This window comes from Amblyraja radiata, chromosome 5 (assembly GCF_010909765.2).
Source record: "Amblyraja radiata isolate CabotCenter1 chromosome 5, sAmbRad1.1.pri, whole genome shotgun sequence".
NCBI lineage: Eukaryota > Metazoa > Chordata > Chondrichthyes > Rajiformes > Rajidae > Amblyraja > Amblyraja radiata.
The window spans coordinates 27106938-27131880 of NC_045960.1; the positions used below are offsets into that span (position 1 = coordinate 27106938).

At 44.6% G+C, this 24943-nt stretch overlaps 1 long non-coding RNA gene across 1 annotated transcript; it reads right to left on the minus strand.

The window, feature by feature from the left end:
* Positions 1-9540: 9540 nt before the first annotated feature.
* Positions 9541-24382, minus strand: LOC116972809. Its single transcript, XR_004411889.1, has 3 exons — positions 24372-24382; positions 13225-13229; positions 9541-9576 (listed from the first exon to the last, which is right to left on the minus strand). It is a non-coding gene; the product is annotated as an uncharacterized LOC116972809 (long non-coding RNA).
* Positions 24383-24943: the final 561 nt, after the last annotated feature.

Below are 24943 nucleotides of genomic sequence, written 5' to 3' on the forward strand. Positions count from 1 at the left end.
GAATACGTTATGCAAACATTATTAAAGACTGCTGACTGGTTAGCATGCAATATAAGCTTTTCACTGTTCCTCGGTACACGTGACAATAAACTGAACTCTAACCAAGTTTAGTTTAGTTTAGTTTAGAGATGCAGCGTGGAAACAGGCCCCACGGCCCACCATGTCCGCGCCGACCAGCGATCCCTGCACATTAACACAATCCAACACACACAAGGGAAAATTTACACATGCACCAAGCCAATTAACCTACATACCTGTACGTGTTTGGAGTATGGGAGGAAAACGAAGATCCCGGAGAAAACCTACGCGGTCACGGGGAGAACGTACAAACTCCGTACAGACAGCACCCGTAGTCGGGATCGAACCCGGGTCTTCGGCGCTGCAAGGGCTTATGCATGTATTTTTAGTTGCTTTCTTGTTTTTTGTTCGTACTGTTCCGTTTATTGTTACGTGTACCGAGGTACAGTGAAAAGATTTTGTTGCGTGCTAACCACTCAACAGAATGATTATACATGATTACAATCGGGCCGTCCACAGTGTGCAGATACAGGGAATAACGTTTAGTGCAAGATAAGGTGCAGTAATATCCGATTAAAGATAGTCCGAGGGTCATCAATGAGGTAGATAGTAGCTCAGGACCGCTCTCTTGTTGCGGTAGGATGGTTCAATTGCCTGATAACAGCTGGGAAGAAACTGTCCCTGAATCTGGAGATGTGTTTTCACACTTCTGTCCCTTGTTAGGATTTTATTATGTTGCTGCTCCAAGACTTGAATGCACTGAGAATGTGGTAGAGTCATGGAGTCATGCAGCATGGATGAAGCCCCTTTGGCCCAACTTGTCCATGCTGACCAAGAAGCCACATCTAAGCTAGACCTATTTGCCTGTGTTGACCCATATTCCTCTAAACCTTCCCTGTACTGTCCATGTAGCTGGTGATCCTGAACCAGGGTGGATGGTCTCACATCTGTGCTGCATGCCAATGTAAGAGCATGAGATACACCTAAGATACTTTTAGATGTTAGAGCTATAGCGCGGAAATGGGATCTTCGACCCACCAAATCCACACCGACCAGTGATCACCCTGTAACACTAACACAACCCTACACACAATTTACAATTTTACTGAAGTCAATTAACCTACAAACCTGTGCGGCTTTAGAGTGTGAGAGGGAACCCATGATCACATTGAATGGCGGTGCTGGATCGAAGGGCCGAATGGCCTACTCCTGCGCCTATTTCTTTTCTCTGTTTCTAACAGGAGAACCTGGAGAAAACGTGCAAAGTCCGTGCAGACAGAACCCGTAGTCAGGATCGAACTCGGGTCTCGGGCGATGTAAGGCAGAAACTCTACCGCTGCACCACCGTGCCACCCCTAGAGTGAAAAAGTAACCCTCGGGCTCTATTTTATATCTTGCTCCTATCAATGTAAACCTGTGTCCTCTGGCTTTTGAATCCCCCACTCTGGGTAACAGACTGAGGTGTACTGTTTTCCACTGTACATCCAGCTTCACTCAAACATGTCGCAAATCTTGAGTGGAAACTGAAGTCTGCAGTAAATTCTCTGCAGCGCTGAGGTATGGTATGGTATGGCATTATATTTGTCACATGTACCGAGGTACAGGTACGAGTTGGAATTTGTATGAAGGGAAAAAGCAACAGCAACTTTTTTCAGATGAAAGAACTTTAACCAAGCCAAACAGACTGTAAATCAGGGAGTATTATCCAGATTGTTTAATTCAATACAGAATTATGCACGGAAAACAAGAATTAGGAAAAATAATGTCGACAGACAGGGGGAGAAAACAGACATAGCAACAAAAAATAGAAAAATACTGTCTTTCGGTAATTAAATTCTTAAATATCACTAAATTAAATTTGCCAGTTGAAAATGTTTTTCAGTAACAAATGGGTGTACATCTAAAAGCATTGAGTAACAATTTCTTGGATTGAAACGTATAAGATTATTAAGGGATTGGACACACTAGAGGCAGGAAACATGTTCCTGATGTTGGGGGAGTCCAGAACCAGGGACAGCAGTTTAAGAATAAGGGGTAGGCCATTTAGAACAGAGATGAGGAATAACTTTTTCACTCAGAGTTGTGAATCTGTGGAATTCTCTGCCTCAGATGGCAGTGGAGGCCAATTCTCTGGATGCTTTCAAGAGAGAGTTAGATACTCTTAAAGATAGCGGAGTCAGAGGATATGGGGAGAAGGCAGGAACGGGGTACTGATTGTGGATGATCAGCCATGATCTCATTGAATGGCGGTGCTGGCTCGAAGGGCCGAATGGCCTACTCCTGCACCTATTGTTTATTGTCTATTGTATATTTGAGGGTATTTAAGATCACAAGATTATGGGGCATAGGCGCAGAATTAGGCCATTTGACCCATTGAGTCTGCTCCGCCATTCGATCATGACTGATCTATTTTTCCCTCTCTACCCCATTCTCCTGCCTTCTCCCCGTAACCTTTGACATTTTTACTGTTCAAGAACCTATCAAATTCCATTTAAAAAATACCCAATGGCTTGGCCTTTCTGACCTTTCTGTCCTGGGCCTCCTCCACAGTCAGAGTGAGGCCACACACAAATTGGAGGAACAGCACCTCATATTTCGCTTGGGCAGCTTACACCCCAGCGATATGAATATTGATTTCTCTAACTTCAAGTAACTCCTGTATTCTCCCCCCTCCCAAACCCCTCCCCCACCACCATCTCTCCCCTCCTCATCTAGTCGTCCCATCCGTTCCACTGTTTGCATCTTAGTATCCCTCTCGTTAGCACACCTTCCCCAGTCAACAATGGGCCAGTATGGACTCCACCTTCCCTGAGGTCATCTGTTGCCAGTCCTGTTTTGCCTCCCCCCCCCCCCCCCCCACCCCCCTTCAACCTCCCCTCTATCCTTCAGTCTGAAGAAGGGTTCCAGCCCAAAAAGTTACCTATTCCTTTTCTCCAGAGATGCTGCCTGACCCGTTGAGTTACTTCAGCATTTTGTGTCTATCTTCAAGATTTCATGTTTTGCCTCTGGCAGCCTGTGTCTAATTTAATCCGGGCAAACACTGAGCACTCTCAGGCTCGCCATGATCCTGAGGGTTAAATCTAGCATGACCACTTCTAGCCACCCTCACATCCATCTCACACTTGTGGACTTCATGGGACTGAATTTCATCTGTCTCCTTTCTCCATAAATCAAAATGTGGATTAAAAATGATGAAAGCAATGGAAAACGAAATTTGTGCAGGTTTGAAAATCTTTTCCACTTCGTAGCATACATTTATTTGATATATATATATATTTACTGTTTCCAAGATGCTCAATCATTTTTAGACTTTACACCCTAGAGATACAGGGTGGAAACAGGCCCATCGGCCCACCGAGTCTGCGCCGACTTGCGATCACCCCATAGACTAGCACTATCCTATACACTGTGGACAATATACAATTTTACTAGAGCCCCCACTTAACTTACAAATCTGTACGTCTTTGGAGGGTGGGAGGAAACTGGAGCACCCAGGGTAAACCCACGCAGTTACAGGGAGAGCGTACAAACTCCGTACAGACAGCACCTGTAATTAGCATCGAACCTGTGTCACTGGCACTGTAAAGGCAGCAGCTCTACTGCTGCGCCACTGTACAGCCCCAACATTTTAGCATGTTCCCCTTACCATATATCCCTTTCTTTAGGAAAAAGTAAACATCTTTCAATCCACCATGACCTTATGATTTCTTGCTGCCTGTCACACAGTAACTCATATCCTATCATAGATTTTCCACATCTTGAGTTGCAGTTTCCAACTATCAATCCATTCATATGCCAGTGGATATTTATCATCACACGCCCACATCTTTTTCCAACAGGTTTTTTAGATACCTTGAACTTCTTCCCAAATCTGCACTTTCGGGGCCCTTGCCAGAAAGATTAAACATGAATCAAGTATCACAAGTAACTCAAACATCCCACTTAATGTTTAACTTATTTCCTTAACTCTTTAAAACATAGACTGTCTAAGGTGAAAAGACATGTTTGCACACCCATGCCTTCCACCCACTCATCTCCCTCAGGATCAGTGCTTTTTTGTGATGGTTTGCACTGGTACAGCCAACGGCACCTCATTCCTTCGCTCCATAGATGCTGCCTCACCCGCTGAGTTTCTCCAGCATTTTTGTCTACCTTCCATTTTTCCAGCATCTGCAGTTCTTTCTTAAACATTATTATTTTGTTTTCCAGTCAGGTAACAAGTATATTTATTAATCACGCTTGCCGGCACTTCTTTGTGTACATAAAAAGCACTGATTCAGATAATATGTTTAAAGCAAACACTAAGATAGAAACATAGACATAGAAACGTAGAAAATAGGTGCAGGAGTAGGCCATTTTGGCCCTTCGAGCCAGCACCGCCATTCGATATGATCATGGCTGATCATCTAAAATCAGTACCCCGTTCCTGCTTTTTCCCCATACCTCTTGATTCTGTTTGCCCTAAGAGCTAAATCTAACTCTCACTTGAAAACATCCAGTGAGTTGGCCTCCACTGCCTTCTGTGGCAGAGAATTCCACAGATTCACAACTCTCTGGGTGAAAACTTTTTTCCACATCTCAGTGCTAAATGGCCTACCCCTTTTTCTTAAACTGTGACCCCTGGTTCTGTACTCCCCCAACATCAGGAACATTTTTCCTGCATCTAGCCTGCCCAATCCCTTAAGAATTTTGTATGTGGTAAAGTATGTTATAGATTGCTAACCACCATGTATTGGGGGTAACTTAATAACACATTGGCTAATGGATAGAAAAAGATTGAAGAAAAATAAGATCTTAAGACATAGGAGCAGAATTAGGCCATCGGCCCATCAAGTCTACTCCGCCATTTGATCATGGTTGATGATGGTTGATCTATTTTCCTTCTCAATCCTATTCCCCTCATTCCCCCTGTAACCTGTGATGCCCTCACTAACTAAGAATCTGTCAATCTCCACTGTAAAATTATCTGATGTCCTGCCTTCCACAGCCGTCAGTGACAATGAGTGGCCGAGCCAGGCCGGACTTGGTGGGTTGAAGGACCTGCTTCCGCTCTGTATCTCTAGACTAAAATAATCTTATAGGATCTTTGATGAAAACTCCAATGAGCCAATCAAAATGGCCGGGCAGTGAAGGAGATTGCCTTCGACTGCCTGTAAGTAAATAGTGACCCCACTCCACTGGCTTCCACCAAACGGCAACCTATTTTCAGTCGAGGCCGGTTTTGATTTTGTTGAAATAATTGCAGGAACATAGAAGAAGCCTCGACTACACGGAAACCACTTTCGACCATTAGGGAGAGTGACCAAAACCTCCGGGAACCTCACGGAAACCTTGGGTGGGGCGCAAGGTCTCCAGAGGTTTCCGTTCAGGATTCCTAAGTGGTGACAGGGGATTTACTCTTCTAGTCACCAATCAGTTCCTTGGTTTTACTGATGTTAAGAGCAAGGTTGTTGTTTTGGCACCATTCAATCAGACGATTGATCTCCCTCCTGTGCTCTGACTAGGGAGTGGTACAGTGGAGCTGCCGGTAGATCTGCTGATGCACGCCAACAACCCAGGTTCGATCCTGACGTCAGATACTGTCTGTGCGGAGTTTGCATGTACTCCCTGTGTCCGCATGGGTTTCCTTCGGGTGTTCCGGTATCCTCCCACATGTCAAAGGTGTGCAGGTTGGTAGGTTAATTGGCCTCTGCAAATTGCCCTTGGTGTGTGGAGAGTGGATGCATAAGTGGGACAAGATGGAACTGGTGTGAACGGGTGATCGATGGTCGGTGTGGACTCGGTGGGCTGAAGGGGCTGTTTCTGTGCTGTATTTTTCAATTAATTCAATCAAAGGTAGAAACCTTGTCGCTGCAGTAACACTTTAACGGCCTTCTCCTTTTAAAGGGAAATAACAGAAGAGCAGTATTTACATGTAATACAAATGTGGCATTTTACAGTATCGGAGGTCTCAGTTTCTCAGACTTCTGCAATGTTGTTGATGCATCTCACTTGGGTGTCAGCCAATCTTTCCCTTCAGGATTCATCAGAATTTCTCCCAGGTTCTCTCTATCCACTTCCTCTGTAGCTTCTTTATGCACTGACATAATATCCCCATTGAGCATATCATGGGGATCATGTCTGAAAACCTTGTCTGTCTTACGACTGGTGTTTTTATTGGTCTCGATCCCAGTGCTCTTACCTTCTTGAATTCTTTCCTTTAGAGTTTCGATCGTCATATCAGCAGAAAGATGATGAATAGTTAGTTACTGTCTCGTTGGATCCATTGCCACTTCTTTATCCATGTCTATGGAGCTCCACACTCACTGTTCTCCTCTCAGTTGTGGTATTGCAGAGACACTTTGACCGTTTCAAAAGATTGAAATCAGGCGTGTGCAAATCCTTCGTGTTTGCCGTATTTCCTTTGCTATGCTGATCCACAAAGCCAGTTCAAGAATCTTCTGAAGGGGCATTTGTTGGCAGAATGTACTGGGCTGTTTTACACGACACCTGATATCGTTTTGGTCCCAACTTTACCTGTTTAGTTTTTGTTTAGTTTAGAGATGCAATGCGGAAACAGGCCCTTCGGCCCAACGTGTCCGCGCTGACCAGTGATCACCCCATGGCACTATTCTACACACTAGGGACAATTTATAATCTTTACCAAAACCAATTAGCCTACAAGCCTGTATGCCTTTGGAGTATGGGAGGAAACCAGAGCACCTGGAGAAAACCCATGCGGTCACTGGGAGAACGTACAAACAACTTACAGACAGGATCGTAGTCAGGATCGAACCAGAGTCTCTGGCGCTGTAAGTCAGCAACTCTACCGTTGCGTCACCATGCCACCATGAGCAGATCATCGTTGCCAGTAAATCGACCAATAGATCAACTCAACCTGTACCCTGCTTTAATTTCAGTTCTGTTCAACTTCCTCTTTGCTTTCAAATTTAAGTTTACAAAAAGCTTTGTGATGCCATTATATAAGAGGTAGGAATTCTGGTGTTAATAACATCTTTGAAAGTTACTTTGAGATTCAAGGACTTTATCTTGAATAGAAGGTATGTGACAAGCAACCTCTTCAATTCATCAGACACAGGGAACTGCCGATGCTGGTTTGATGATGAAATATAAATGATCATTAATATTCCCCTTGTAGATATCTATTTAATTGTACTTGAAGATATGTATTTGAATGTATTCATCATTTAAAGAGCAGCACGGTGGTGCAGCGGTAGAGTTGCTCCATTACAGCACCCGGGTTCGACCCTGACTACGGGTGTTGCTTACACGGAGTTTGTACGTTCTCCCCGTGACTGCATGGATTTTCACCGGGTGTTCCAGCATCTCCAAAGACGTACAGGTTTGTAGGTTAATCGGCTTTGGTAAAGTTGTAAATTGTCCCTAGTGTGTAGGATTGTGCATGGAGTGTATGGAGATGGCTGGTCAGCGTGGACTCGGTGGGCTGAAGGACCTGTTTCCATGCTGTAACTCTAAAATCTAAAGTAAAAATCTAAGGTCTAAAATCTAAAGTTAATGTTTTGGGTCATTGACCTTGGATTAGCACCTGAAACCTGCACTTGGCATATATTCCAAATAGGGACCAAATATCTCCTGTAGGCTCATGTACTCTTGAAACTTCCTGACATATGTGGTTCCTATTGGACTTGATACAAAGTCCATTTCGCACATCTCTGAACTTTCCACACTTGGACTGCAATGTTCCCAATCTCCCGGTCGTCTCGACTTGCTGTAGTCTTGCATCCTTGGCAACGATGCAATGTCTGGATCGTTTACATAAGCTTGTGGGTGAGCAATGACCAGACGCAGGAAGTCAGCACAAATGTCTCCTTATTCCAGGGGCGTCTCCAGACGGACTCAGCCCGTGACTCCAGACAAGAGCTGCAACTCTGGAAGTAAGTGGTCCATCTCATGGCCTTCTACCTAATGAGGTGAGAGCTTCAAAGTGACACTTCATTGACATGATTAACCACACCGCAGGACAGCAATGAGAGCATTCCTGCGACTGTGCAGGACTTTTGAGCATTGTGTCCAGTTCTGGTCTCCCTCGCCAAGAAACAAAATCATCTTCTTCGCAGAGAGACACAAAATGCTGGAGTAACTCAACGGGTCATGTAGCATCGCTGGAGAAAAGGAACAGGTGACGTTTCAGGTCGAGACCTTTCTTCCTTTTCTACAGAGATGTTGCCTGACCAGCTGAATTAGTCCAGTATTTTGTGTCTATCTTTGGTGTAAACCAGCATCTGCAGTTCCTTCCTACTCATCTTCTTCTTAGGCAGTCTCTCTGGGTCGAGGACAACTTGATCTTCTCTGGTTTTGAGATGGGTGATGAGGCCAGTGTGGAAACCACTGACACAGCTGCATAGAAAATATGTGCAGGAGTAGGCCATTTAGCCCTTCGAGCCAGCACCGCCATTCAATATGATCATGGCCTACAAGTGAAGCAGGCAGCGGATGTTTATGTTGGTCTTCCGTTTATCACCGATGTATGGATCTGAAGTTCTCAATACCATTCAGAGTCCCGTAACACTCATTACTTTGAGTGGTCAACAGTCACGGTTTCCTACCTTTCTGGGGGTGCTACAACTTCCCATTGAGCTTTTGAGACTATCCTTGATTTATTTCTTCGGTCCAATTTTAGGCTGTTATCAAGCATGCCGCGACAATGGCCCATCCATTAGCGCTGTGAAGGCAATTATGGCCACAACACAGAAGATGTTGACCTGGGAGAAGATTGGAAAAGATCCTGCCAGTGGATCTGGAGGACTTTGCAGATACAAAGTGCCCAAGAAAAGCAAGATCTCATGCCTTAATGACTACCATCCAGTGGTATTGACACCCACCATCATGACGTGCTTCGACAGGCTGGTTATGGCACACATCATCTCCAGCCTTAAGCAATGTAGATTCACAGTAGTTCACCTACCGCCCCAACAGGTGGCTGATGCCATCTCCTTGGCCCCACACTCATCCCTGGAACACTTGAATAGAAGGGCATCTACGTCCATCTGACTCCTATTCATAGAAGGAATTGTAGGAAGGAATTGGAGGAAGGAATCGCAGATGCTGGTTTAAATCAAAGATAGACAAAAAATGCTGGAGTAACTCAGCGGGACAGGCAGCATCTCTGGAGAGAAGGAATGGGTGACGTTTTGGGTCAGACTCAGCTCTGCTCTCAGATTCAGCTCTGCTTTTACTACCATTATCCCAGCCAAGCTCATCTCCAAACTCGTGGAGCTTGGAGTCAGCACTCCCCTCTGCAACTGAATCCTGTCTTCTTGACCAACACTGTCCCAGGTTTGAGATCAAGAAAAGCTAGACATGCTTTCATCACTTCAATGCAGACTCGCTAGATTTATCCCCGGATGAATAGATTGTTGTATGAGATAAGTTGGACTGTGCTCGACACTTTAATGAGAGGCGATGTCTTTGGGATTCTGAAATGGTTTTGCTGGGGAGTGTCTGTCTATTGTTTTCCATAGGCTGCAAAGTCTAGACTCTGGGATGGTGCCTCAGAATAAGAAGCCATTTGGGACTGAAAGGAGGAGGAATTTATTCCTGCAGAGTTTTGAATCTTTGAAATTGTATACATCATTAAGCAGTACAAAGTCTCAGGGCGACAGCTTTTTGGATACCAAGGAAATCAAGGTTTATGAAAATCAGCTGAAAAATCAGACGAGGATGAATCATGACACTATGTAAGCAGAGCTATCTCTAAAGACAATATGGCCTCCCCCGGTCCCCCCCCCCCCCCCCGTTCATGATTCTTGTTTCCAAATTCCTTAGGCAGAGAAATTGGAATAGGAATGGAAGAGCTTATTCTACCAAACAAGGTTGATGTAATTGCAAATACCTCCACTGTCAGAAATCACATCGCACCCCGTGGAACCGTCGCACTGATATGTGTAGGAAGGAACTGCAGATGCTGGTTTACACCAAAGATAGACACAAAATCCTGGAGTAGCCCAGCAGGTCAGGCAGCATCTCTGGGGAGAAGAAATGGGTGATGTCACCTTCTCTCTAGAGATGCTGCTTGTCCCGCTGAGTTACTCCAGCATTTTGTGTCTATCTTCACTGGTATTTGAATGGTCCAAACTAGCAGACTGCTTTATAATTCCATTAGTTTACATCAGAGTGATAATAGATTTTAATCTGTGGTGTCCCTTTTTAGTTAGTTAGTTTGTTGTCAGGTGTACTGAGGTACAGTGAAAAGCTTTTATTGTGTGCTAACCAGTCAGCGGAAAGTCTGAAGAAGGGTTTCGGCCCGAAACGTCGCCTATTTCCTTCGCTCCATAGATGCTGCTGCACCCGCTGAGTTTCCCCAGCAATTTTGTGTACCAGCGGAAAGACAATACATGATTACAATCGATCCATTTGCAGATGGATAAGGGATTAACTTTTAATGCAAGGTAAGTCTGTTCAAGGATAGTCTGAGGGTCGTCAAAGAGGTAGATAGTAGTTCAGGACTGTTCTCTGGTTGTGGTAGGATGGTTCGGTTGCTTTATAAAAGCTGGGAAGGAACTGTCCTTTAAGAAGCATTTGATGAGATTTTTTTAAACATGTGCAATTAAAATAAATAATTTGTTTTTCTTCGTTTTACAAGTTCCCATTTGGTAAATAGTTCCAAATGGTCTTTCATTGCACAGATTCTTTGAAAAAGACTAAACTCAAACTACTAGCACTAATCTCAACAACTAGATTCATATCCCCTTATTTCACCCATATTAAGATAAGTGCATGAAAACACATATTTCACATTCATAAACTGTGGAGTTGGTTGTAAATTAAAAACACTTTGAAATTATCTCCAGAGGCAGATAATTGGCGATTGTTAATGTAAATTGCTCTTAGAGCCCTTTCTTCTTGCGAGCCTTTTGATTACATGCACATTTGGAAGTTTTCTTTCCCTGTATTTATGAGTCCCGGGAGTGGTCTCCTCCCATCCCTTCAGAGGAGCAGATGCATTCGCAACAGCAGTTCCAGTCGAAGTTTCAGCTACTGAGCGAAGTCATCGCGGTCACATTAAGGAGATGACCTTGGCGTGTTCCACGGTCGTGGGCCAACGATGATCTTGTCTGAAGACCGATGACCCAGGCTAACCATTGTCATGAGTGTCTTTCACATTCAACCCTTGCTGAAGCGAGGCGAGTTACTATAGGATTTTGTAACCAGCCGGAGCTGCAAATATAAAAGCCTTTTGGCAATACTTTAATGATTTAAAAGCAACGGTAACAACGTTGTAAATGTAAGAATAAACATATTTCAATCAAATTAATCTCTTGTGGTTAGTTTAGTTTAGTTCAGAGATACAGCGCGGAAACAGGCTCTTTGCCGACCAGCGATCCCCGCACATTAACACTATCCTACACCCCCAATGGACAATTTTTACATTTACCAAGCCAATTAACCTCAAACCTGTACGTCTTTGGAGTGTGGGAGGAAACCGCAGATCTCGGAGAAAACCCACCCAGGTCATGGCGAGAAAGTACAAACTCCGTACAGACAGCACCCATAGTCGGGATCGAACCTGGGTCTCCAGCGCAGCATTCGCTGTAAGGCAGCAACTCTACCGCTGCACCACCATGACCACCCTTTTTTAGGGTGATGACTAACTGCGTAAGTCATTCTCCCAGCAGTTTTGTGCAAGGCGCTATATGAGACACTCTCCTAACTCTATTATCCATATTAAACACTGCAGGGGAGGCACAGTGGTGCAGCTCATAGAGCTGCTGCCTCACAGTGCCAGAGACCCGGGTTCAATCCTGACCTCGGGTGCTACCTATGTGGAGTTTGCACATTCTCCATGTGGATTTGCTCCAGATCCTCCGGTTTCCTCCCACATCTGAAAGGCGTGCAGGTTTGTATGTTAATCGGCCTCTGTACATTGCCCCCCCCCCCCAGTATATAGGGAGTGGATGAGATTGAGAATGTAGCATAACATAGAATTAGTGTGAATGGGTGATCGATGGTTGGGGTGGATGGTGAGACATGCAGAGAGTCTCTTGCCCAGAGTAGTGGAATCGATGACCAGAGGACATGGGTTTTAGATGAAGGGGTACATATTTAATAGGAATATGAGGGGTAACTTTTTCACACAAAGGTGGATGGGTGTATTGAACAAGGTGTCTGAGGAGGTAGTTGAGGCAGGGACTATCCCAACATTTAAGAAACAGTTAGACAGGTACTGGTTTGGAGGGATATGGACCAAACGCCAGCAGGTGGGACTAGTTGGGCCGAACGGCCTGCTTCCACACCGTATCACTCTATGACTATGTTTCAATGCTACATCACTAAGCTAAGCTCAGATTGCTGATCATTAATCAAGTTCCCTCTTGCAACCTAACAACATGCATTTCAAAACAGTGAAAAACTGCAGATGCTGGAAATCTGAAATAACAGCAGAAAATGCTGCAAATATTCAGCAGGCCAGTCTGCATATGTGGCAAGATAAATTGGCATTAAATGTTCAGGCTGAAACGTTTATAGGACAGGTTTGATCAGCCATGAGCACAGTAAATGGCGGAGCTGGCACGAAGGGTCGAATGGCCTACTCCTGCACCTATTGTCCATTGTCTACATTATTCCTTTCCCCCTGGTGTGGTCTAGTGTGTTTAGTATTTTTCAGCATTTTCTGTATTTTGTATTTTACCCAGTCTATGTTGGTTGTCTCCAGTTTAGAGGAGACAGCTACCTGTGCTAAATATAAGGGAGTGCGAGCATATTGTTGCTTTGCCTGTCAATAGATATTTTTACGGCAGAGACAGATAGATTCTTGATTAGCAGGGGTGTCGGGGTTATGGGGAGAAGGCAGGAGAATGGGGTTAGGAGAGATAGATCAGCCATGATTGAATGGCGGGGTAGACTTGATGGGCCAAATCTGCCCTTATCACATGAACTTATGAATGCTAAAAGTTGAGGGAAGTTGGAAGCTGTATCTGAAAGGCGAAATATTGTAATTTGAGGCTAGGATCTAAAGAAGAGTGGAAGGTTGGCTTCTATCCAACATAAACAAACGCGCAGGGCAATTAGAGCATAAAACATAGATAAACACAACACAATGACAAGCCCTTCGGCTCCCAATGTCTGTGTCAAACATGATGTTAAGATAAACTAATCTCATCTGCCTGCATGTGATCCATATCCCTCCATTTCCATGAGCCTATCTGAAAGGCCCTCAAACGTCACTATCATATCTGCTTCCACCACCACCCCTAGCAGCACTTTCCAGGTACCCAGCACCCTCTGTGTAAAAAAAAACTCGCCCCGCATGTATCCTTTAAACTTCTCCCGTTGCCTTGAAGCCAAGCCTTCTACCATGGGAAAAAGGTGTGACTCTCCTGCCTTTCAGCATTTTTCCGAGCTCTCTAAAGTCACGCTGCAGAATATTCATCCCCTTCTTTCCGACATCGTTTGTGCCGACATGCACTACCACTTCCGGCTGTTCACCTTCGCCCTTGAGGATTTTCTGCACTCTGTCCGTGACATCCTGGATCCTGGCACCAGGAAGGCAGCACACCATCCTCGCATCCCGTCTGTTCCTGCGGAAACCCCTGTCCGTACCTCACTCTGGAGTCTCCAACTACAATTCTGCTCCTATTACGTATGACCTATGACCACGAAGAGCTAGGAGTTGGGCAGACTAGGACTTTATTCCTTGGAGTGTAGGAGGTTGAGAGGTGTGTAAAATCATGAGCGGAATAGATCAGGTAAATGCACGTTTAAGAAGGAACTGCAGGTGCTTGGAAATTCGAAGGTAGACAAAAATGCTGGAGAAACTCAGCGGGTGAGGCAGCATCTATGGAGCGAAGGGATAGGTGACGTTTCAGGTAGAGATCAGACTGATGAGGAAAAGGGGGGGGGGGCGGGAAGACATTATCTTTTTCCCAACGAGATCAAGAACTCTCTCTCTCCTCTCTCCCATCAGGTAAAAGGTACAGAAGTGTGAAAACGCACACCTCCAGATTCAGGGACACCTTCTTCCCAGCTGTTATCAGGTAACTGAATCATCCTACCACAACCAGAGAGCAGTGCTGAACAACTATCTACCTCACTGGTGACCCTCAGACTATCTTTGATCGGACTTTTCTGGCTTTACCCTGCACTAAACATTATTCCTTTATCATGTATCTATACACGGTAAATGGCTCAATTGTAATCATGTTTTGTCTTTTTGCTGACTGGTTAGCACGCAACAAAAGCTTTTCACTGTGTACATGACAATAAACTAAACTGAACTGAACTAGGGGGCATGAGTTTAAGAGTGAGAGGGGAAAGATTTAATCAGAACTTTTACATACAGGTGGTGGGCATATGGAACGAGCTGCCAGAGAGAGTAGTTGAGGCAGGCACAATAACATTTAAAACGTTGTCTATTTCCTTCGCTCCATAGATGCTGCTGCACCCGCTGGGTTTCTCCAGCATTTTTGTGTACCTTCGATTTTCCAGCATCTGCAGTTCCTTCTTAAACATTTAAAAGTCATTTGAGCAGATACATGGACGGGAAAAGGGGGATATGGGGTAGAGGCTGACAAATGTGACTAGCTTAGATGGGACATCTTGGTCAGCCTAGACGAGATGGGTTGAAGGACCTATTTCCGTGCTGCATGACTCCATAACTTGAATGTACCCAAGTTTCATCTCCACACTCACTCTCATTCTTCTAGCATTGTTTTTTCCCTCCCCTGTTCTCATTTGTTCCATCTATTTTTCTTCTATTTATATTGTAAGGAGTTCAGATTCAGCCCAGTATCAATGCTAAGCATTTCCTTCCTGATCTTTCTCAAATCTAATCATTGTTGTTTTTATTGGTATTTCATGGAAATTTTAAACCAAAATGCTTAATCTCCAGTTGAGATTTTAGATGCTATCAATGATTTTCAACTGAGCTTTTTCCAAAAAACACTGATTTCGCAGCATAAACTCTGGCAATCACGTGCACGGCTATTTAATTATTCCCTAGGTAGCACCTGCACCAGCCAGTAGAATTCCAAAAGAAATAGTCGAATAGGAATTTTGATCCCACTTCATCTGATAGCCCTGAATAGTGAGTCCTGGAATCATACCCATAAGTCAGTTTTGCACTCTTTCCAGTTACTTTTTCCTTTAGCAGGGTAACCAAAACTGAACACAATACACCAAGTGCAGTCTCATCGATATCTTGTACGACTGCAGCATAAAATTCCAACTTCTATATTCCGCGGCCATTCTGATGAAAACCAGTGTGCCCAAAAGTCTTTTTCACCCCACTGTCTACCTGTGACCCCTCTTTCAGAGTATGATGTACTTGTAATCCCAGCTCTCTTTGTTCTACAATACTCCCCAGGGCCCTACTGTTCAATGTGAAAGTCCTACCTTAGTTTGATTTTTCAAAATGCAACGCTATGCTCTTGTCTGAATTAAACTCCAATTTGGAGTCAAGGAAAGAGCGTTCACGTTCCTGTTTCCACCAATCACAAGAAGCACAAGACAGACACCAATGTATGCAGATGCCGAGAAGTGTGTTCACCTCTGGCTGAACAACTTCTAATCTTGTGTGTGGACTCGATAAGAAGAATAACTCCATTTGCTATTCTTCAGCCCACTCATCCATCGGATCAAGATCCCACTGTAATTCTTGATGACCTTCTTCATTTTTAGTGTCACCTGCAAATTTACTAATCATGCCTTGAACATTCTCAACTAAATTGCTGATGTAAATGACAAGCAACAATGGGCCCAGCACAGGCGGCTGAGGAACGCCATGAGTCATGGGCTTCGATTCTGAGAAACAACATTTCAATATCACCCTCTGTTTCCTATGATCAAGCTAGTGGTTTTTCAAGAGAGAGCTAGACAGAACTCTTAAAGATATCGGAGTCAATGGATATGGGGAGAAGGCAGGAACGGGGTGTTGATTGTGGATGATCAGCCATGATCACATTGAATGGCAGTGCTGTCTCGAAGGGCCGAATGGCCTACTCCTGCACCTATTGACTATTGATATATATCCAATTAGCTAACTCTCCTTGTGCCCCATGCAAACTAACTTTCCCTCCCATTTGAAATTTACCAGAGGCCATGCAGAAGTTCATATAAACTATGTCTAACCCTGCCCTCATCCATGCACTGTAAATGTCTCGATTGGAATCATGTATTGTCTTTCTGCTGACTGGTTAGCATGCAACAAATGCTTTTCACTGCACCTCGGTACACGTGACAATAAACTAAACTGAACAGAATACCTCCCAAGATAGGCACAAAATGCTGGAGTAACTCAGTGGGACAGGCAGCATCTCTGGAGAGAAGGAATGGGTGATGTTTAGGGTCAAGACCCTTCTTCCGACTGGTTAGGGATCAGGGAAATGAGAGATATCGATGGTGATGTGGAGAGATAAAGAACAATGAATGAAAGATATGCAAAATGTAACGATGATAAACGACACAGGCCATTGTTAGCTGTTTGTTGGGTGAAAACAAGAAGCTGGTGCGACTTGGGTGGGGGAGGGATGGAGAGAGAGGGAATGCCGGTGCTACTGAAGTGAGATAAATGCATATTCATACCACAGGGCTGTAAGCTGCCCATCCAAAATATGAGATGCTGTTCCTCCAATTTGCGTTTAGCCTCACTCTGACAATGGAGGAGACCGAGGACAGAAAGTCTGTGTAGGAATGGGAAGGAGAATTAAAGTGTTTAGCAACCGGGAGATCAGGTTGGTTCACGCGGGCTGAGTGAAGGAGTTCCGCGAAACGACCGCCCAGTCTGCGTCCGGTCTCGGCGAAGTATAAGAGTCTACATCTTGAACAACGGATACAGTAGATGAGGTTGGAGGAGGTGCAAGTGAAGGTCCCTGGACAGAGTCGAGAGAGGAGGTATAGCGACATGTGTTGCATCTTCTATGGTTGTAGGGGAAGGTACCTGGGGAGGGGGTGGTTTGGTGGTGAAGTTGATGAAGTCCATGAGTTCTGCATGGGTGCAGGAGGTAGCTCCGATGCAGTCATCAATGTAACAGAGATAGAGTTTGGGGATAGGGCCAGTGTATGCCTGAAACAGGGATTGTTCAACATACCTTACAAAGAGGCAGGCACAACTGGGGCCCACGTTAGTGCCCATAGCTATGCCTTGGACTTGGAGGAAATGGGAGGACTCAAAGGAGAAGTTGTTGAGGGTGAGGACCAGCTCCGCTAGGCGGAGTAGAGTGCTAGTAGAGGGAAATTGGATGGTTCTGCGGTCGAGGAAGAAACGGTGGGCTTTAAGACTCTCCTGCTGGGGGATGGAGGTGTAGAGTGACTGAACATCCATAGTGAAGATGAGGGAGTGGGAAAGCGGAAGTCATTAAAGAGATGAATAGCATGAGAGGTATCTTGGACAGAGGTTGGGAGAGATTGGACCAGGGGGGATAGGATGGATGTGGAAACCATTCACTAAGGTACGTGGAAATCATTTCCGTGGGACAGGAGCCGGCAGAAACAATGGGCCTGCCAGGGCAATTGCGTTTGTGGATTTTGGGGAGAAGACCTCCCATCTCTGCCAGGTCCAACGCATGTGTAGGAAGGAACTGTAGATGCTGGTTTACACCGGAGATAGACACCAAAAGCTGGAGTAACTCTGCGGGTCAGACAGCATCTCTGAAGAAAAGGACACCAGTGTCTCCTTTCCCATTCACTGCATTTCAATGCCTTTATGAGCATTAGAAAGAATAGAAAAGTATAAAGTTTAGGTTGAAGATAGACACAAAATGCTGGAGTAACTCAGCGGGACAGGCTGCATCTCTGGAGAGAAGGAATGGGTGACGTTTCAGGTCGAGATGCTTCTTCAGACTTCAATTTAGGTTTATTATTGTCATCTGTATCGAGGTACAATGTGTATCTTAGTTTTTCATGCTATCCAATCAAATCAGAAAATACTCTACATGAATACAATCATGAGGATGTTGCCAGGACTAGAGGGTGTGAGCTATAGGGAGAGGTTGAGTAGGCTGGGTTTCTATTCCTTGGAGCGCAGGAGGATGAGGGGTGATCTTATAGAGGTGTACAAAATCATGAGAGGAATAGATCGGGTAGATGCACAGAGTCTCTTGCCCAGAGTAAGGTAATCGAGGACCAGAGGACATAGGTTCAAAGTGAAGGGGAAAAGATTTAATAGGAATCTGAGGGGTAACTTTTTCACACAAAGGGTGGTGGGTGTATGGAACAAGCTGCCAGAGGAGGTAGTTGAGGCTGGGACTATCCCATCATTTGAGAAACAGTTAGACAGGTAAATGGATAGGACAGGTTTGGAGGGATATGGACCAAGCGCAGGCAAGTGGGACTAGTGTAGCTGGGACATTGTTGGCTGGTGTGAGCAAGTTGGGCCGAAGGGCCTGTTTCCACACTGTATCACTCTATGACTCTATGAGGTGTGTAGGTTAATAGACTTGGTATGATTGTAAATTGTCCCTAGCGTGTGTAGGATGGTGTTAGTGTGTGGGGAGCGATGGTCGGCACGGTGTGGGCAAGTTGGGCCACATTCTATGACTCGAAGTATAATAGGCCGAACTAATGGGAAGATGAACAGTACAAAACATAGTTCTCAGCATTGTAGCACACCAGTTCCATAGACAAAGTCCAATGTCTGCAATGGCGTAGAGCCAAATCAGACTGTATCCTAGCTTATGGAAGAACCATTCAGAAGCCTGATAAAAGAGGGGAAGAAGGTGTTCCTGTGTCTAGTCGTGCACACTTTCTGGTGGTATGTGGTTCAACTAGAGAGAAACCACAGAATATTGCTCAATGCCTTTGCTGTACATTAGGACATTTTATCTGATTTACATCTGACCACAATAGAAATGTTGACCATAAAAGATAATAAAAACGACAATGAGAGACCCGGGCGGCGTTGTACATGTGAAATGCGGAAGATTAGCAAGCAGATGCAGTGAGTGATTTGGAAGAAATACTGTATGAAATGTTGGCCTTTGTGGAAAGCAGATAGGGTTAAAATAGGATGTGCCACTGTTGTACAGTGTGCTGGTGAAACCACACCTGGAGCACTGCATAGAGTTGTAGACTCCTTATTCAAGTAGAATAGTCATATTAGCTAAAGTTCATTATAGCAAGTTCATTATTTATTGCTATAGAATCAAGATTTATAACTTGATTCCTAGAATGAATGTGCTGCCTTATGAAAAAGTTGTAGAGTCAAAGATTCATACACAAGCTATAGTGTCAAAGTTTCTTACACCATAGAAACAGGTAATTTGTCTCATCTCGTCCATGCTGACCGAAGGTCCCCTTTACATCTTTACCTTCGCCATCTGGGAAAAAGGCTATGACAATGCCCGTCATAGTCTATCTAAGCCCGTCCTTACTTTATAAACCTCTGTAAGGTGTCTCCAGCCTCCTGCATTACAAGGAAAACAGTCCCAGCTTGTCATGTCTTTCTTCTTAACTCAAGACTTCGAGAACCACACATCCTCGTGAATCATTTCTCCACCTTCTCTCTCAATCACATCTTTCCCACATGTCTTGCATTCTAATTTTTCCGCCTTTACTCTTCTGTCAAAATGTATTTGCTTTTTAAAAAAAATAATCAGTCCAACCTAATGAACTGCCAACTGTCCTTGTGCAATTATACGTCTTGAGTTTGAGTTTAGTGTATTGTCAGTTGCGTTGTAAACAACTGTCAGCAGTAAGACAGTACATGATCATTATTGAGCCGTCCAGTGTAGTTACATGATGAAGGGAATAACATGAATTAAAGATGTCATTAGTCAACCATTGATGATGGATCCCTACCCCGCCCCTCCTCCTCCCACTCCACCCCACCCTCCTTAGGATTCTTTCTATCGTTTTGCGAGTATTTGAGAGGGTTGGGACTATAGTTATTAGAGTTTAGAAGAATGTAAATTGATATTATAAAAATATAAGAATTGGGGTCGGGTGGGGGGATGCTTAATGATGGAGATACTGGGAGGAGGTTTCCCTTACAGGTTTGTCTAGGACTAGGGGAACTTGTTTTTTTGTGCGCAGGGGATTGATAGATATGTGGCAGTTTCTTCCATGAGAGGGTGTGAACATTTGGATTCCCTCTGGGGTGGAGAATTCCAAGCAATTTATGATCTGAAGGGGTTGTGGAGAACAGGCAGGAAAGTGAAGTTGGGGCCAAGATCAGATCAGTCATGATCCTTTTGAATGGCAGGGCAGCTTGAAGGGCCAAACAGCCTACTCCTAGTTTTCCAAGTTCTTGTGCTTCATTTAGAGTATACCCCAGTCCCAAAATTCCTCATGTAATCAACTCCAGACGGGTTCCTGATTCACTTGTTGCAATGGCATAATGACATCAATTCTCTGATACCAACATCAAACAAGAAGAGGCTTGAGTGTACTAATAGTTGGCATCCATATCTGGCATAAAAATATAACATGTAAATACTTTATAATATTATAATTATTAACATACTGAGGAACAGGCATTTATTATTATTGAGAACATTTGTTGTTTTGTTCCTTAATTCTGTTCAGGATTTAAAAAATTTAAATTGTGGAAAAGAGCTGTACTCCCATGATAAACATAAAGCATAGAAAGTGCAGTACAGGAACGGGTCCATCGGCCCACAAAGTCCGTGCCCAACTTGATGCCAAGATTTTATTTAGCGAATGCAAAGTCCTTTAGCCAAGCAGTTGCCTCTTGATCTGCTGTATGAAGGGTGACCAGTCCTCCTTTGAGTCTTTGTTGAGGGCATGCTTCAATGATGTGTTGCATTGTTTGCTGCTCTCCACAAGCACACCGTGGGGTTGGGCTGCTGCCCCATTTGTGAAGGCTGGCCAAGCAGGGGCCATGTCCAGTCCTGAATCTATTCAGCGTCGTCCACTGCTTCCTTGGGAGATTGGTGCCAGGGACTGGTAGGGTGGGGTCTGACACCAGATGTTTATTTGGGACGTCCTTGGACTCCCATTCCTTTTTCTAAGCTGATTGGATGGTGAGATCAGCTGGTGGTGGGTTCTTCCAAATTGGTCGTCTAGATGGAAGTCGAGCAGTGGGTGGGTTGAAGATGTCCATGTGAATTGGCAGGTGAGGGGAGTTTTTGGTCTTTTGGAGCATCCTTTGAGTGAGGACTACTCGCCGGATGTGTGGAGGGGCTATGTTGGATAGGACAGGGAGCCAGGGGAGTGGTGTTGAGCGGATTGTTCCTGTGATGATCCTCATTGTTGACTTCAATTGGGTGTCCACATGGTGTGTGTGGGATGACCTGGAGCAAACAGGGGCACAATATTCGGCTGAAGAAAATGCAAGGGCTAGTGCTGAAATGCGCAGTGTGGGGGCTGCTGCCCCCCACTTTGAGCCACTACTGAGGAGATTGTTTCTGGACTTCACCTTAGCTGCTGTTCTTTTGAGATATTCCTTGAAGGATAGGGTCCAGTCAAGGGTCACTCCGAGGTAGGTTGGAGTGGGGGCATACTTCAGTTTGGTCCTGCTCAGATAGATGTTTGGTTCTCTTGTGGCTTCTGCATTATGGAGGTGGAACACACTGGAGACCGTTTTTTCTGGGCTTGGTTTTAGGCGCCAGGTTTTGCAGTACTCGTCCAGTTTAACAAGGTCTTCATTGAGCACCTGTTCCAGTGTACCAAAATCTGGTGCTTGGAAGGCCAAACAGATGTCATCTGCATAGATGAATTTGCGGGATTTGGTGATGGTAGGTCATTTGTGTAAAGGTGAACAAGGTTGGGGCTAAAACTGACCCTTGCGGGAGCCCATTCTTCTGCGTTCTCCATGCCAAGATAAACTAATCTCATCTGCTTGCATATGATCAACATCCCTCCATATCCATGCACCTGTCTAAAAGCTTGTTAAATGCTGCTATCATATCTGCCTCCTCCACCGCCAACCATTGCAGCATGTTCCAGGCATCCACCAACCTGTGTAAAAATACATGAATCGGGCAGCACGGTGGCGTTGCGGTAGATCTACCCCTTGCAGCGCCAGGGGACTCAGATTGATTCTGACTACGGGTGCTTGTCTGTACGGAGTTTGTACATTCTCCCCGTGACATGCGTGGGTTTTCTCCAAGATCTTCAGTTTCCTCCCACACTCCAAAGACCTACAGGTTTGTAGGTATAAATATAAAATTGTCCCAAGTACTGTAGGACGGTGCTAGTGTACGGGGGATCGCTGGTCGACGCAGACTCGGTGGACTGAAGAGCCTGTTCTGCACTGTATCTCTAACTAAACTAACTAATCACCCTTTCAACTTGCCACTCTCACCTTAAAAATCTGCTCTCTAAACAATAAACTCTTGGCTTATCTGGTGATCCTACAAGTTATGTTCTATGATGAATGTTTGGACTAAACTAAGCAGTCTGAAGAAGGATCTCAACTCGAAACGAGTCTGAAGAAGAGACTCGACCTAAAACGTCACCCATTCCTTCTCTCCAGAGATGTTGCCTGTCCCGCTGAGTTACTCCAGCATTTTGTGTCTATCCTTAAACTTTAAGCAAGCCATTTGACAAGGAGGTTCCAAGGTTACTAGTAGTCATTGTTGGCAGGTTTTTGTTATGCCTGTTTCAGACACTGATTCCTGTACGTTGCAACCTCTTGGACAAGCCGGGTTTTCAAGGTAATCTTCTGAAGGTGTGGATGTCCACTTGCAATTTGAACAACCTCCCACTGATCTTCCATAAGCCCATCTGATAGGTCAGTGACAATGTCCTGATCTGTTACAATTGGAGGTCCGCATTCAGGACAATAGCATCATGATTTCCTTTCAATAGTCAAGCCCATATTACTCTTCTATATTTTCATTTCATCCCAACATGAACAAAATATTTATTATACACCATCTTTGTCCGTACTCAAACTGCTGTGGGTATATTAAAATACTTAAGCATTCATTTGTAAATCATAGATGCATTTGATAACATAGATACAATATATCCTGTCCATCAGACACTATTTTCAGTATTTAATCATGTTTCAATCCTCATTCTGACTGCTACACATCCAAGTCAGACCCACATGTGTAAAGCTGCCAAAAAAAGATTTATTCAAGGGTTTAATTTCTTTGGAATTAGTTGCTGAATTTTCTCATGGTAAACACTGCTCTGTTCCTAAAACTAGATGACTATCTCATAACCCCCACCTCAATTCCAATGACCTCCTTAACCTCCCACACGCCCACCCCAACTTATCACCTGCCTCCGATATCTCCCTTCATCTCATCCCACAGAAGCAGCAGGGTGAGAGGAAGAGTAGATTCAAACGCAATTCCTACAAAATGGCAAATTCAGGGCAGTGACAGCAGTCTCTCAAGACCCTGGCCTCCCACATGTATTAGGCTATAACCTAGGCGGATACTTTAATGAGTGCTGCATGGTGGGAGGGTCATAAATTCTCAGAGTAGAATTAGGTCATTCGGCCCATCAATTCTTCTCCGCCATTCAATCATGGCTGATCTATCTCTCCTTCTCAACCCCATTCTCCTCTCTTCTCACCATAACCTGACACACGTACTAATTAAGAATGAATTCCACAGATTCACCACCCTGGGGCTCTCATTGGTTGAGTTTCCAAGTGGAGGTGCATACCCACCTTGAGTGAATGTAAAATACAACGTGACGCCTCTCTGGATTATCTCAAGCCTATGAAAGGCATTATGACAACAAGCAATTTAATAGTACTTTTATTTAATGTAGAATGCCACACAAATACATTTTCTTTCTTCCCAGTTTTGCGATCTTGGTGCTTCGTTTGATTTGGCTTAAACAGAGTAAGAAAGTGGTAATAATGAAAACTAGACTAGTGTAAAATTATATTTTCAGTGATTTAGGTAGATGTTTTTGTTTTAATCTCTTGTGATATAGGGCGGCACAGTGGTGCAGCGGTAGAGTTGTTACCTGACAGAGCCAGAGACCTGGGTTCGATCCTGACTACAGGTGCTGTCTGTACGGAGTTTGTATGTTGTCCTTGTGACCATGTGGGTTTTCTCCGGGTGCTCCAGTTTCCTTCCACACTCCAAAGACGTACAGGTTTGTAGGTTAATTGGCTTTGGTAAACATTGTAAAATTGTCCCTAGTGTGCAGGATAGTGTTAGTGTTTTGGGCGATCGCTGGTCAGTGCAGAGCTGATTTGAAGAAGGACATTCTTGCTATTGAGGGAGTGCAGCATCGGTTTACAAGGTTAATTCCCGGGATGGCGGGACTGTCATATGCTTTTATACACTGGAATTTAGATGGATGAGAGAGGGGATCTTATTGAAACATATAAGATTATTAAGGGTTTGGACACGCTAGAGGCAGGAAGCATGTTCCCGATGGTGGGGGAGTCCAGAACCATGGGCCACAGTTTAAGAATAAGCGGTAAGCCATTTAGAGCAGAGACGAGGCAACACTTTTTTTCTCACAGAGAGTTGTGAGTCCGTGGAATTCTCTGCCTCAGTGGCCGGTTCTCTGGAAACTTTCAAGAGAGAGATAGATAGGGCTCTTAAAGATAGCGGAATCAGGGGATATGGGTAGAAGGCAAGATTGGGGATGATCAGCCATGATCACATTGAATGGCGGTGCTGGCTCGAAGGGACAAATGGCCTATTTTGGCCCATCAATAGACAATAGGTGCAGGAGAAGGGACTGTTTTCACACTGTATCACTAAAGTTTAAAGTGTGCTTTAGGTGTATCTCTTCCCAAACATGCCTCTTCCTTCAAACTATCTGCTATCATAATCATCTAGTTTCTTATTGTCCATGAGAAAGGAAGAGCTTGTTATATGTTGGATCTGAGGTACCCACCAGCCAGTTCCTGACATCTACACTTCTGCATGTGGAAGAAACACGAGAAAAGGATGCCCTCATCAAACCTCACTGCCATGCCTTTTCTCCCCCATCTTTTGCCACAGCAGAGCCCGGGGGTGGAGCTCGACACTCTCTGTGGGGCTGGCGTGCATTTATTTGAATGGAATTGCCAACCTGAACTGAAAAG